Raw genomic sequence first — 13,060 nt, forward strand, 5'->3', positions numbered from 1 at the left:
CTGCTTGACCGGAGAACACAGTTCGGAGTGGACCCAAAGGGATGGAGACCAGGCAGGGGAGGGTGGGTGCCTGGGAGGGTGGACGCCTATTTGAATCAAACTTCAGTTGCCCTCGGGGTCAATCGTATGGCGGCACAGCCATGGAGGCTGGGTGGGGAAGCTCAAGTACACCTCAGGGTTCCACATGTCTAGGTGGCTACACCGCTGGCTGAGATGCCATGAGACCAAGGTTGCTCACATGCCTGTCCAGCCAACCTCCTGCTGCAAAAAAGCCCCAAACTGAGGATCAGGTTCCTCCGGAAATCATTCCTATCGGTGGAGAAGCATTAGATGTCCCAAAGCTGATCTCCCATGTGGCCGGGGATCTCGGGAGGTTCGTTAGCGGATCCTGCGGTGCCAACGCCAGTGAAAGCCATGGCAGCATCTTCGAGTCTATTATTATTAGCCTTTAATGAGCTTCCACGTAATTCACGAACAGGTATGTCAGGTAACATGGATGTGAATGTAAAAGCTACTAAACAGCACACAGTTGGCATCGAGTGAGTGCCAAGACTTGGTGCCCCTGGGCATGACAAGGGGGAACTGCCCATAGGATGGTTCTCATCTGTAATCTTCGTGGAAGCAGCCTTCATGGAAAGCCAGATCTTTCCCCACAGTTCACTGAGTGGGTCTGAGCAGCCTGTCGGGCAGTAGGTAAAGGCACCAGGAGCAGGTTTCCCCCAAGAGCCTGCAGGGGAGGCAGCTCCTCTGACTTCTTGACGATTATTTAAGAAGGTTGGCTTCAGGCTCCCGACCTCCCAGGTGGGCAGAAAACGTAGGATGGTTTACCCAAGCGGCTTTAAACTGGGTCCTGACTGCGCATGGGGTCACTGAAGGAGAGGGTCACAAAACGGTGTCCACAGTCAGAGGTTTCTGGATGCACAAGAAGCGAAAATTAATTGAAAAGCAAATGCATAATATGAATGAACAGTGCTTCTGGCAGTGCTTGCCCATGTTGTAAACTTACCGAGAAATTGGGGTCACGTGTGGAAATGCTTAAGCCTCGGTGTGGGTCACTGAGCTGGGGAGATCAGCTGTAAGAAACAAACTCACTGCCCAGTGGCCTTGGGGATCCATCTTCTCCCGTTCAGAATGGGAGACCTTGGGTGTAAAGCAGGAGGTGCAGGGCGGTGTGGAGGGATTGTGTTAGTCTGGGTATACTAGAAAAACAAATGCATGGACCCACATGTGTATCAGAAAGAGATTTTTATACAACAGCAATTGAACATTGAGAAAGCATCCCAACCCAGTCCAGTCCAAGTCCTTAAGTACGATACTGGCCCATATGTCCAATACCAATCTATAAAGTCCTCATCAGACTCATGAAACACATGCAATGATGCCGAATGCAGGACGATCATAGGCCAGTGGGTGGAAAGTCTTTGGATCCAGTGGTATTGTAAGCATCTCAGTGCTGGAAGGGGTCTCTACATGGCATCTCCGGCTTCAGAGTTCTGATTGCATCAGGGTAGGCCCAAGTGGCTTCTCCAACTTGGGACACTAGCATAATGCCATGTGTCTTGTCAGCTGCAATGTCTCCCAGAGAGTGGCAGAGAGAGAGAAAGAAAGAGAGAGAGTGTATGTGTGTCTCCCTCCAAGGAGAAAGTACTGGCTTTCCCAGAATCCTCAGGACAAGGCCACGCCCACACAGAGGCCTCATTGGCTATGATCTGATTGACAGACTGGACTCCACCCCTTCAGTCTTAATCCTCAAATTGACAAGCGATTATATGTCTCACAGGGATGATGGGTGGGAGAAATCAGACCTGAAGTAGCAGCCTCATGGGGCTATGGTGAGGACAGTCTCTGCTTCTCTAGAACTGGCTTAGCCCAGCCTCTGGCATATTCATCAGAGACCACGTTCATTTGTGGAACTCAATCAAATTGAGACCGAGGGGTTGTTGGGACATCTCTGTTCAGCCCCGATCAGTACTTATGAAGAGATCCCTGAAGATAAGTGTAACGAAGAAACAAGGTGGTGCCCAGTTAGCAGAAAGAATAGTGTCTGGGGTCTTAAAAGCTTGTCCTAAACAGCCACCTAAGTGAGGTGATAGCTCAGCCTACTTGGAGGAAGCACATCAGCCTGTGTGATCCAAGGATTGTAAATAACAAAATCCAAGATCAGAGGAGGAAAACGCATTAAGAGCTTAACAGAAGGGGGAGGGGGTGTCCTGGTGGCGCAGCGATGACATGTTGGGCTGCTAACAGCAAGGTCAGGGTTTGAAACCACCAGCTGCTCCTCAGGAATAAGACGAGGCTTTCGAATCCCCTGAAGAGCTCGACTTAGAAACTCTCAGGGGCAGTTCACTCTGAGTCAGCATCCGCTCGATGACAGTGAGTTTGGGTTTGGGGTTTCCAGAAGGCTGTGGATGACAGAAAACGGCCAAAATCATATTTGCAGAGACTCCCCAGGAAGAATGCGATTCCAGTGACTATCCTCAGACCACTAACTAGGGGTGTGAAGAGCCCTTCCCACAGACAAAACACATCCGAAAGTGAATTATTGCAGATAAACTTGGTTTAAATTTTAACATCTTATTTCCTTTCCCTTTCATCCTTTCTTAATTGGTTCTCTTTTTAATTTTTGCCTGCTTTTTTTTTTTTGATGGAACAAAAAGAATGTCACCAGTGTCATTGAACAAGTTGTATAGAAATGGTTAAATGAACACCTAATCTGTTACATAAGCTTTTACTGAACACACACACACACACACACACACACACACACACACCCGGGAATATGCCAGGAATTCCAACTGACTTGACAGCATCTGGTGGTGTACGGCTTTGTGAAACCAACCTCAGGGTCCAATGTAGCTGAAAGCTCCCTCACGCCACCCCACTGAAATATTTTTAATGGTGACAGTTGTCTACAAGTAAATGAAAAAGCTACACTAATTTTAAACTGCACACGAGAGAGAGAGAGAGAGAGAGAGAGCTGGTGGGGGTGCTGCATCTCCTTGCGGTGTGTGGTCATGCTCACGAGCTTGCCTTTGCTTCTGGTTAAACTACGAGTGAAGGGGCCCTGAAGTCCCATGTTTAACACTCTGCTGCCAGCCGAAAGGTTTGGTTCAAACGCACAGAAAGACCCGGTGAGCAGCCTCTGTGGCGCTAGCAGCCGAGAAAGTCCCGTGGGGCAGGTCTGCACTGCCCTTTGGGGTCACACGCAGAGTCGGAGTCGACTGGATGGCAGTGGGTTTCCTAGGAGGAGGGCATGGGAATCAGAAGCAACTTGATGGCCATGAGGTTTTGCTTTGTTTTCTCGGGGATGTGGTTTGGGAATCAGAAATGGTCCCGTGGTGCCCGCCAGCAACAGCAAACCAACACGCTCCACGTTCATCATGATGCCTCCAGGGCAGGGGTTCTCAACCTGTGGGTCGCGACCCCTTGGGGGGGGGGAATCATATGACCCTTTCACATGGGGTCGCCTGATTCATCACAGTAGCAAAATGACCATGATGACGTAGCAACGAAAATAATTCTATGGCTGGGGGGTCACCACCACATGTGGAACTGTATGACAGGGTCACAGCCTGAGGAAGGTAGAGAACCACTGCTCCAGTGTGTTGGCTCGCAGCTGGACACCACCCACCACCGAGGGTTCTGTACTTAATTGATGAATGGGCAAACAACTAGTCTGCAGGGTGTTACATGCAAGTAGGGACATGCATGTGGCCACCATAGGGACCCAGGTCAGAGAGATTTTTTCAAAGAGAGTTCAAATCCCTCCTCTTGGACTTTTCTGCCCGTGCTCGTTAGCCCTGGTCTCAGAGGGAAAGCACAGCTGCAGACTGTCCACAAGCAGTCTCCTCGCCACCATGAGTCCACTTCCCAGTCTTCTCTGTCCAGAGGGACCCAGAGCCTTGCAGCTCTCCTGTGTCCAGAGGGCAGCGTTGTCCTCCTGGCAGATGTTGCCGCACAGAGGCTCTGAATGCAAAGTTGGCCTGCAGACGTGTTGCCAGGGAGCCACATGCCCTTTGGTTTAATGATTTTTTTTTCCCAGCTGGGTGGTTTCCTCTTTATTGATGTGCCTATCTCCCCCATACAATTTGAGTCCCTTCCATCTACCCCCAAAGGGAAGGCAGTGGAAGACATTGTTGAGGTTCTGGGCCCCTCGGGTTGTTAGAAAGGGAAGAGAAAGCGACAATGATCCCTGGATGTAAGACTGACAACCAAGAAGTCTGAAGTGGAGTGGGAAAGGAGGAAGAAAGAAAAGGAGGGTTACTGAGGGCCTTGTCCACCATCACTGCTCCTGCTAGGAAGGGCTGGGGTGAAAGTCGCAGACAGTAAGTAGTGCAGGTCCCGCAGAAGGAAGGTGGTATTTGAGCTGGAAGGAGGGACGGGTCAAGAAAGGGGGGGCACCTTTTTCCTTGCAGAATGGAACGCCCCAGCTCCAGGGCAGCAGCTTCACAGACCATAGACACTTCCATCGCTGTGGGCAATGTACAGAAAGAAGTCTTCACCGCGGTGCTCCTGGTATAGCTGACCCCCTGTGGCACTGGTGGGCGGGATGGCGTTGTTGACAAAGAAAAACAAGGCGCCTGTAGCTCGGAGATGAGTTCACTTCCGGATCAAGAAGTAGCATTGACCAACTGTGGGATCAGACGGTACCAGGTATTCTTTTTGTCCAGATCACCTATCCAAGTTTTGCGTGCCTTTTCTATCACCGGGACCTGGACCGAATATTTTTTTTGGATCTTCTCACCCTCAGAGCGGCGCTTCTCGAATGGATGCTCCTTTTTATACATGATCCTCATCCTCCCAGGAACCCGGGTGGACTGGGTGGGGCTGAGAGAACCGGGGGTCGTGGGGGGGGGGGCTGGGGGCGGAGGCGACTCGCAGGCAGATTCAGTGGAACGATCCCCAGGCCTTGCCTGTTTAATGATTTTTTACGGGATGGTAAAGCATATGGCAGCTTGAGCAGAAATCCTGGCCTCTGTGTCCTTCCAGGGTCTAACAGGAAAGAACCAGCCAAAGACATACATCCATAAGGATGTCAATGGTGGGAGAAGAGAAATCTGCCAACGCTAGGGTCATGGGAGACGGGGGGGGGGGGGTGTGCTTGGGAACCAACATCCAAGGCGGCAATCCCACTGGGCTATAAGACTGAGCTGGCCCATGCAGGACGCAGGGATGGGGGCCTCCAGGTGCCCTCGTGGGTTGAATGGCATCTGGATAGCAGCATCTACCGGAGCCAGTTTGGTGCAGTGTTGATGCGTTTGAATTGTGTTGCTGAAGAATGTGGAAAGCAAGCGCTGTGGCCTGTGTGAAGGACAAATAAAAGTCTCGGAAGCAGTACAGCTGGAGTGCTCCGGAGAGGAGGCCGGGAGAGTGAGGCTTCATCTTACAGACTTTGATGGAGTTGTCAGGCGAGACCAGTCCCTGGAGAAGGGCGTCATGCTTGGCCACGTGGAAGAGGAAGGCCCTCGGGGAGATGGACTGACACAGTGGCTGCAACTATGGGCTCCGTCATGGGAACGGTGAATTGTGAGGACGGCATAGGACCGGGCAGTGTTTCATTCTGCTGTGTGTAAGGTCATTGTGCATCTGAGAGGACTGCATGCTACTGAATAACATCAACCAGAGCCAGCTAATTAGCATCGAGCCAGTGTGATGCTGAGTGCATCAGTCAAACTGCGCTCCATAGCAGGTTCAGTGTTTTGCCAGGAGATCGCCAGGGCTTTCTTCTGAGGTGCCTCCAGGTGGATCAGAACCTCCAGCGTTTGGGTTAGCATTCAAGCCCGTGAGTCACTTATAACCCCGAATGCTGTGGACTCCACTGGACAGCCGTTGCTTAAGAAGTGATGGGGAGTTCTGAACCCTTCCTTTAGCCAGTCCAGGTCGTCAGCTAAATGCTTCTCCATAGAGCCCTGAGCGTCCTGGGAGTTTCTCTTGGGAGACACTGGGCCCACGTTGTTCTGAACACAGGTCCAGCATACGCCACTGAGGAGTGGGTGAAAATTGGGGGAATCCCTAACAGCCCATGCACTGAAAGGGACAATGCCATAGCCCCTTCCCCTACTTGGAACTCACGCCGCAGGGTCAGTGGTGCAGCCTCCAGCTACAGCAGCCTCTGGTGCCCATGACTGCTTTCCTCAGAAGGCCTGTTGCAGGTCCTCCACATTTCTGGCCTTTACTGGATGGTGCCAGCCAGAGACTCTGCTAACAGCTCAGCATTGCCAGCGGGTTCCACATGTCATTCTGCAAAACTGAGGCACCAGGGGGATACTGAGGCTGGGGTGGAAGAAGCAGCATGCTCCAGCTCACTGAGCCAGTGGTGATGGTGGTGGTGGTGGTGGTGGTGCTGGTGGTCAGAACCTCCCAGCCCAGCTCCCTTCATGGATCGTAGAGCTGGTTCTGGTTTTCAGCCCATTCTCTTTCTACTCCTGGGACCATGGCACCCACCCTCAGCTCTGTTTCCCATCTCTGCACCCTGCTCTCCATTGCCTTTCCAAACTTCTGAGTTCTCGTGCGTCTTGGTTGCGGTAGCCCTAGGAATGGTCGCCCTTACTTGCAGTTGCTATTTCTGCACCATCTCAGGCTCTGCTTTTACAAAGTCCTCACACCTGGCCCTCCGTTGCCATGGAAACCGCTGCCGACCTCCTGTGTGGTAGGGTAGAGCTGGCTCCCAGAGGGCTTTCTGCCTTTCTCGAGAGTTAATGAATTAATTATCATTACTTGGTAAAGATAGGAGGCGGCTTCCAAAAGTTCATGGGAGACGTCCACGATCTCTCAATTCCACTTTCTCCACAAGCATTTTGAAGCCTCTCCTGCAAACCCAGTAAAACCTAAACCACCTCAGCTTCTCCATGGGTAGTTCACTGATACTGACCCCGTTCTTCAAGCTCTGCTACTCTTTCCAGCTGGTTTTTCTAGGTGGTTTCACTGTCATTAACACAGATTCCCGGGTGAAGGACAAGGCTGTCTATTCTGGTAAAGAGTTGCAGTCTTGTGGCATGTGGGGCGCAGTAAAGGGGAGGTGGTGTCAAAGAGTTCAAGAAGGAAGAGAATGTTTTAAAACCAGTTGTGGTAGCATTTGTACCATTCCGCTTGATGTAATGGAGCTATGGAATGTAAGGATGTCCGTATTAGCTCTTAATAAAATGGTTTTGGACAAAAAGAGTTACACTCTCAGAAACCCACAGGGACAGGTCTGCCCTGTCATAGGTTTGCAATGAGTCAGCATCGACTTGCTGGCAGTGAGAAACACAGACTCACTGCCCCCACTTTCTAAGTGTCTCATCCATCCTTTCGAGTTTCTGTGGTCCATTTGATCACACCGAGATAAGTCCATGGATGGGGATATTGTGTCATACAGACATTTTTTCCTAATGGGGCTAAATTGCCATTTAGTTCAGGGGATTGTTTGAATCCAGGGCTTAAGGCATCACCATGGCGCCCCAAAGGCTGGGCCCCTAGAGCTCCCAACGGCTGCATTTCCAGAAGGAGGTTACCATGTCTTTCTGTGGAGGCACCTGGCAGCCTCAAACCCCAAGCATTTGAGCACAGGAAGTGTTTGCATTGCCCAGGTTCAGCTAACCCGACTTTCATAATGAAACCAGACCTACTGCAGTCCATTCTGCCTCGCAGCAGCTCTCGGCAGGGTTTCTGAGATGGTAAGTCTTTAGGGAAGCAGACAGTCTCGTGTTTCTCCCATGGGAAGCCTGTTGGGTTTGAACCGCCATCCTGCACTGAGCAGCCCAACACCTAATGACTTTCACTGCCATCAACTCAAGGATACCCAGTTGATACCAACTCACGGCGGTCCTAGAAGACAAGGTTGAACTGGCCTGTGAGTGAGGAAGGGGGTAGAAAGCCTCATCTTTCTCCCTTGAAGTGGCCGGCGGTCTCAAAGAGCTGAACTTGAGGTCAGCAACCTAACAACCCACCACACACCAAAAAACCCTAACATTGATGGAAGATGACTTATTGGACCCAGAGTTCACGTCCCTCTCCTTAGTTGTTGTTAAAAGCTGTTGAGTAGGGTCCAACTCAGAGTGACCCGTTATACAATAGAAGGAAACACTGCCCAGTCCTGAGCCAACCTCACATTGCTCCTGTATTTGAGCCCATTGTTGCAGTCACCATGTCAATCCATCTTGCTGCAGGTCTTCTTCTTTTTGATGCCCGTTACTTTGCCAAGCATGATGCCCTTCTCCAGTGACCGGTCTTTCCTGGCAGCATGTCCAAAGTAGGTGAGGTGAGGTCTCACCGTCCTGGCCTCTAAGGAGTCCTCTGGCTGTACTTCTTCCCAGACAGATTTCTTTGTCCTTCGGCAGTCCGCAGGACCTTCAATATTCTTCGCCAGAACCATCATTCAAAGGCATCGATTCTTCTTCAGTCTTCCTTATTCCATGTCCAACTTTCACAGGCACACGAGGCCATAGAAAATACCAAGGCTTGGACCAGGTGCACCTTAGTTCTCAAAGAGCCATCCACACTTTAGCACCCTGTTTGTTACCGAGAACAACCCACAAAGCCTGGGCAGTCTGAATCCGTTCAATCCTGAACCAGAGGCTCCAGAGCTTCTGTTTGGTGCACACCTTCCCGTCAGCCTCTCCGCCTCAGGGGAAGGGGGCTGCTTACCAGCAGACTGTGTGTGTGTCGCTAAAGTAGGCTGGCGTTCCGAAGAGAACTCAGCGGATGGGAGCTGTCCCGGGTGGGGACTCATCCTTCTGCTTGGGCAGGGCCACCTGGCTCCCGACTGCATTAATGAAGTCATCAGGCAGCTGTTAGACTGGCTTGACAGGGTCCCATGTTGTTAATGGGTATGGGGAAGAAAAGAGATTGGACAGATCTTGTCTTTGCTCACAAGATGAGCATCGTTAGTGCCTGGAAGTCTGGGACCCAGGCAGAGTAGCTGGGCTCTGCTTCCTTTCTCACCCCGGGATGCTCAGCCGCTTATCACCTTCTCTAAAGTGGCCCTTGCTGGGCTGACACCTCCTTGGTATTTGTTTTTGAACTCTTTGTAGGGTTTTTGTTGGCCCGACCCTGACCCCCCACTGCCACTGAAAGAGCTTGAAATTAATCACTCAGATTCAGTAGTCAATCTGTGGGTTGCACCGAGCTGCCGGCAGTTGTGTGCCATCTGTTTGGTGAACTGGTGAGCATCCCCGGTAGCCCTGGAGATGGTTCAACAGTGGTTAGCAGGCCAGCAGGGCTGAGCACTCTGCCGGACCTTCACCCTGGAATGAATCAATACTTTTGCTGTATATACGAACTCAGAGAAGCCAAACACACAAGCAAGCAAGCAGCATTCACTGCCATTGAGTTTATCCTGACTCATAGGGACCCTCTAGGACAGGGTTTCCTACCCCTTTGGGTTTCCAAGATTGTAACTGTTTACAGGAGTAGAAAGTATCGTCTTTCTCCCACAGAGGGGCTGATAGTTTTGAACAGCTGACCTTGTGGTCAGCAGCCCAATGCATAACCACTGCACCACCAGTGGGCTTCAAAAGGTCCATGGGAAGAAAATGGGATTGAAAGCTCTAGGGGAAAGTTTGCAGCCTGGGATTCTTTCTGGTCCTTTGAGCAATCTACACTGTCTGAATGGGACCTCTAGAGAAAGCAGGGGACCCCCAAAAATCTAGAATTTGAAAGTGAATGGTCAGGATGATGAAGATGATCGTGATGATGACTTACAAACCACCACGGTGCCACTCGCTGCTTATGCGACTCCCCTCCTCAAGCCGGTGGCCCTCAACCTCTCAAAGCCTCGTCTTCCCGTCTGTAAAAGATCTCTTTCAAGCACTAAAAAGCACCACTGTCACTTTGAGGAAGAAGGTGCTCCTGACCCAATTCATGGTATTTTTCATCTTTCACATGCACGTAAAAACTGGACAGTGAACAAGGAAGACTGGAGACAAATGGATGTATTTGAATGACATGCCAGGGAAGACTATTGGAAATACCATGAACTGCTACAAGCAAAAATAAATCGTCCTTCGCAGAAGGCCAAGAACACTCTTTAGAAGCCAGGATGACAAGATGTTATTAGGAGGGACCGGCCCCTGAAGAAGGACAGCCTGCTTGGTCAAGCAGAGGGGCGGGGGAAAGGACACCCTCAAGGAGATGGACTGACACAGTGGCTACACCGTGGGCTCAAACATCGTGATGATCATGAGGGGGAGCAACACCTGGTAGGCTTTCCTTCTGTGGTGCATGGGCTTGCTGGGAGCCAAAATTGTCTTGATGGTCCTGAACAACAAGACTACACATGGAGAGTGAACGTCTCAGACCTAGAGGGAGCCGAGTTAGCGTCTGGATTCCTATGTAATGTATGGAGTGTGGCTCAGCATAGGGGCACAGTCAATGCCCGGCCCCCAGCCCCCCGGGTTTTCAAGACTCGCACATCGATGTGTCCACTGCTTTTGCACGGACAGAAACTGTAAGGACACAAAAGACAGTACCCTCTCCCTCCAGAAACTGACAGTCCAGAACTGTAGTCTCCTTAAATTTCCCAGCGATGGGAAGAACAGGTCAAGGGGCATTGAGAGATGAGCAAATCCAGGGATCTCAGTTTACAGGAAAACCAGGCTGAAACGAATACTCGGTGTTGGGGGAAATATGGATGTACTCATTTCCTCTGAAGCCTATCACTTGCATTGACTTCCAAACCAACCCCAGGACCACTGCCATCGAGTCGACTCTGACCCATAGCAACCCTCTAGAGCAGTGGTTCTCCGCCTTCCTCATGCTGCGACCCTTTCATACAGTTCCTCATGTGGTGGGGACCCCCAACCGTAACATTATTTCCATTGCTACTTCATCACTGTCATTTTGCTACTGTTATGAATCGTCATGTAAATATCTGATGTGCAGGATGTATTTTCATTGCAACAAACTGAACATCATTAAACCATAGTACTTCAGCACAAAACAGTATGTAATTATATATTGCGAAATATTTCTTTCTAATGACAAATAAATGAAATTTTGTCTGGAAGCATGGTATAGCATGGGTAACAGTCTGCCTGCCGGGTACTCTTGTATGTGGGCATATCTTTGTGGAGACGCATGGAGGAGAGGTCTCTCGGGCCCTAAGATCATCGGAAATATGTGTTTTCTGGTGGCCTTAGGTGACCCCTGTGAAAGGGTTGTTCGATCCCCAACGGGGTCAGACCCACAGGTTGAGAACTGCTGCCCTAGAGAGTTTCTGAGATTTTAAAGTCATACAAGGGCAAATAGACTCATCTTTCTCCCGAGGAGCAGCTAGTGGGTTTAAGCATCCCGCTAGGCAATTAGCAGCCCCCTGCCTTACCCGCAGCACCTCCCTCTTAGCACTGAAGATACCAGGTGCTCAACTCGCTTTTTACAGATTATCCTGGGACTCTAAAAAAAATGTGAGCCCCTCTTAAAAAATGACCCATCTCACAAGTGTACAACCTGTGCTGCAAACATCCCTCTGGAAGGAGGGTCGCCTGGCACCTGGAACTTGAGAGAACACACTATAAGCCTACCCCAGTGTCTCTCTAATTTGTTCTTTCGTATTTGAGTTCTGCCCTCGAGATGCTCCCCCGGGAGGCCCATCACATGGCCATCACACTGCCTGGACTCTTCTTCTCCTCTGAGCCAGGCTGCCCATGTTCCTCACAGGGAAGGAGCCCAAGTTCTTCAGGGTCCTCAGACAAGAAGGCAGCATAAAATCATGGAACCGGCATGGACTTTGGTGAGAGATGGTGCTGTGAGCATCTCAGCACTGGCAGGGGTCTCCACATGGCTTCTCCAGCATCGAGGATTGCGTCTGGGTAGCGTCCATGTGACTTCTCCTCAGGAATGTGTCACAGGCAGTTAGCAGAGAAAGAAAGTGTCTCCCATCTCCCAGGAGGAAAATACAGGAGTTCCCAGAATTCTCAGGAGTAGGCCATGCCCACATAGAAGCCTCATTGGCTATGATCCGATTGACAGACTAGACTCCACCCCTTCACTCTTAATCCTCTCAAGTCCCAAATTGACACCAGATTATGTAAGTACCACAGATGAGTACAGTGCCTTGACAGTCCACTCTGCCACTTCCATGTGTGTCCATGAGCCAGTGACTGGCTCTCCATCTGGTTTCTCACTTGGAAGTGGGGGTCACTGTGGGGTCTCCCTCTAGGGGTTGGAGGTGACATGGATGTCATTCCGCCTGAGTTCTTCATGGTGAAGAGCTTCATGGTTCCTCACCTCAGGTGATCCTAGCTGTCCTCATGTGTGACTTCTGCGGCAGTATGGTGTCCCCTGTGCTAACCCTAGCCCTGTTTAGTGTGTCCAGGCCACAGTTCACAGATGACGGGGTGGAAGGGCCATCAGGCCATGCAAGTCCCCAGAGTGGCATGTCTCTCAGTGAGATAGTGCTATAGTTTATTGTGCCAGCCTGGCCGATAAACACAAGTAGGATTAACTGAAGGCCAGAGGGTCTAAATGGCTCGGTGAGCCTCGCCTTGCTTGTTCTGTGCCTCAGTTTAAAGGGGTACACTACCTGTGGGATGCCTAGCCTGTGGACTGTGTTGCTGTAAGGTGAGGTCCCTTCAAGCCCACACAATTGGAATGTTCATCTCTGGAGCTGGGGACTGACAGTTGGTGACAGTTAGTGAGCTGCCTTGCTGTTTGCTGCCTGGATATATATAGCCCAGCTCTCTCTAAAGAAGGGGACTGGCAACTGGAGGCTCTCAAGCCTTGAAGGACTGCTAGTGTCTCACTGCTTTATAATTTAACTGTTAATTTCTTGTATTATCTATCTATATATAATTTAATGGTTCATTTCTTGTATTTTATATATCTATCTTTATAAATATATTTTTATATAATTGCTAGCAATCTGGTTTGTCTCTCTAGAGAACCCTGTCCAACACAGAGAAGGTATGAGATGAGATGACAGCAGTGTTTGTCACCATGACTTCCTGAGTCAGGGATCCATCTCTGCAATGCTTGAGCCCCTGCTGTATGCACTGTGGTGCTTAGTGGCCAGCCAAGACCAGATTGTCCTTTGAGTAACAGAGGAAATGACTGAACACCCAAAACACTGCACCACGGTCACAGC

At 50.5% G+C, this 13,060-nt stretch overlaps 1 protein-coding gene and 1 pseudogene across 2 annotated transcripts in view; one reads left to right on the forward strand and one right to left on the reverse strand.

Moving 5' to 3' along the window:
• Positions 1 to 13,060, forward strand: part of LARGE1 (LARGE xylosyl- and glucuronyltransferase 1) — a 646,479-nt gene that overhangs the window by 388,825 nt on the left and 244,594 nt on the right. The gene's annotated exons all lie outside the window — the stretch shown is intronic.
• LOC142450726 (gamma-aminobutyric acid receptor-associated protein pseudogene) lies at positions 4,447 to 4,796 on the reverse strand (annotated as a pseudogene).

The sequence above is a fragment of the Tenrec ecaudatus genome, chromosome 6 (genome assembly GCF_050624435.1).
Source record: "Tenrec ecaudatus isolate mTenEca1 chromosome 6, mTenEca1.hap1, whole genome shotgun sequence".
Lineage (NCBI taxonomy): Eukaryota > Metazoa > Chordata > Mammalia > Afrosoricida > Tenrecidae > Tenrec > Tenrec ecaudatus.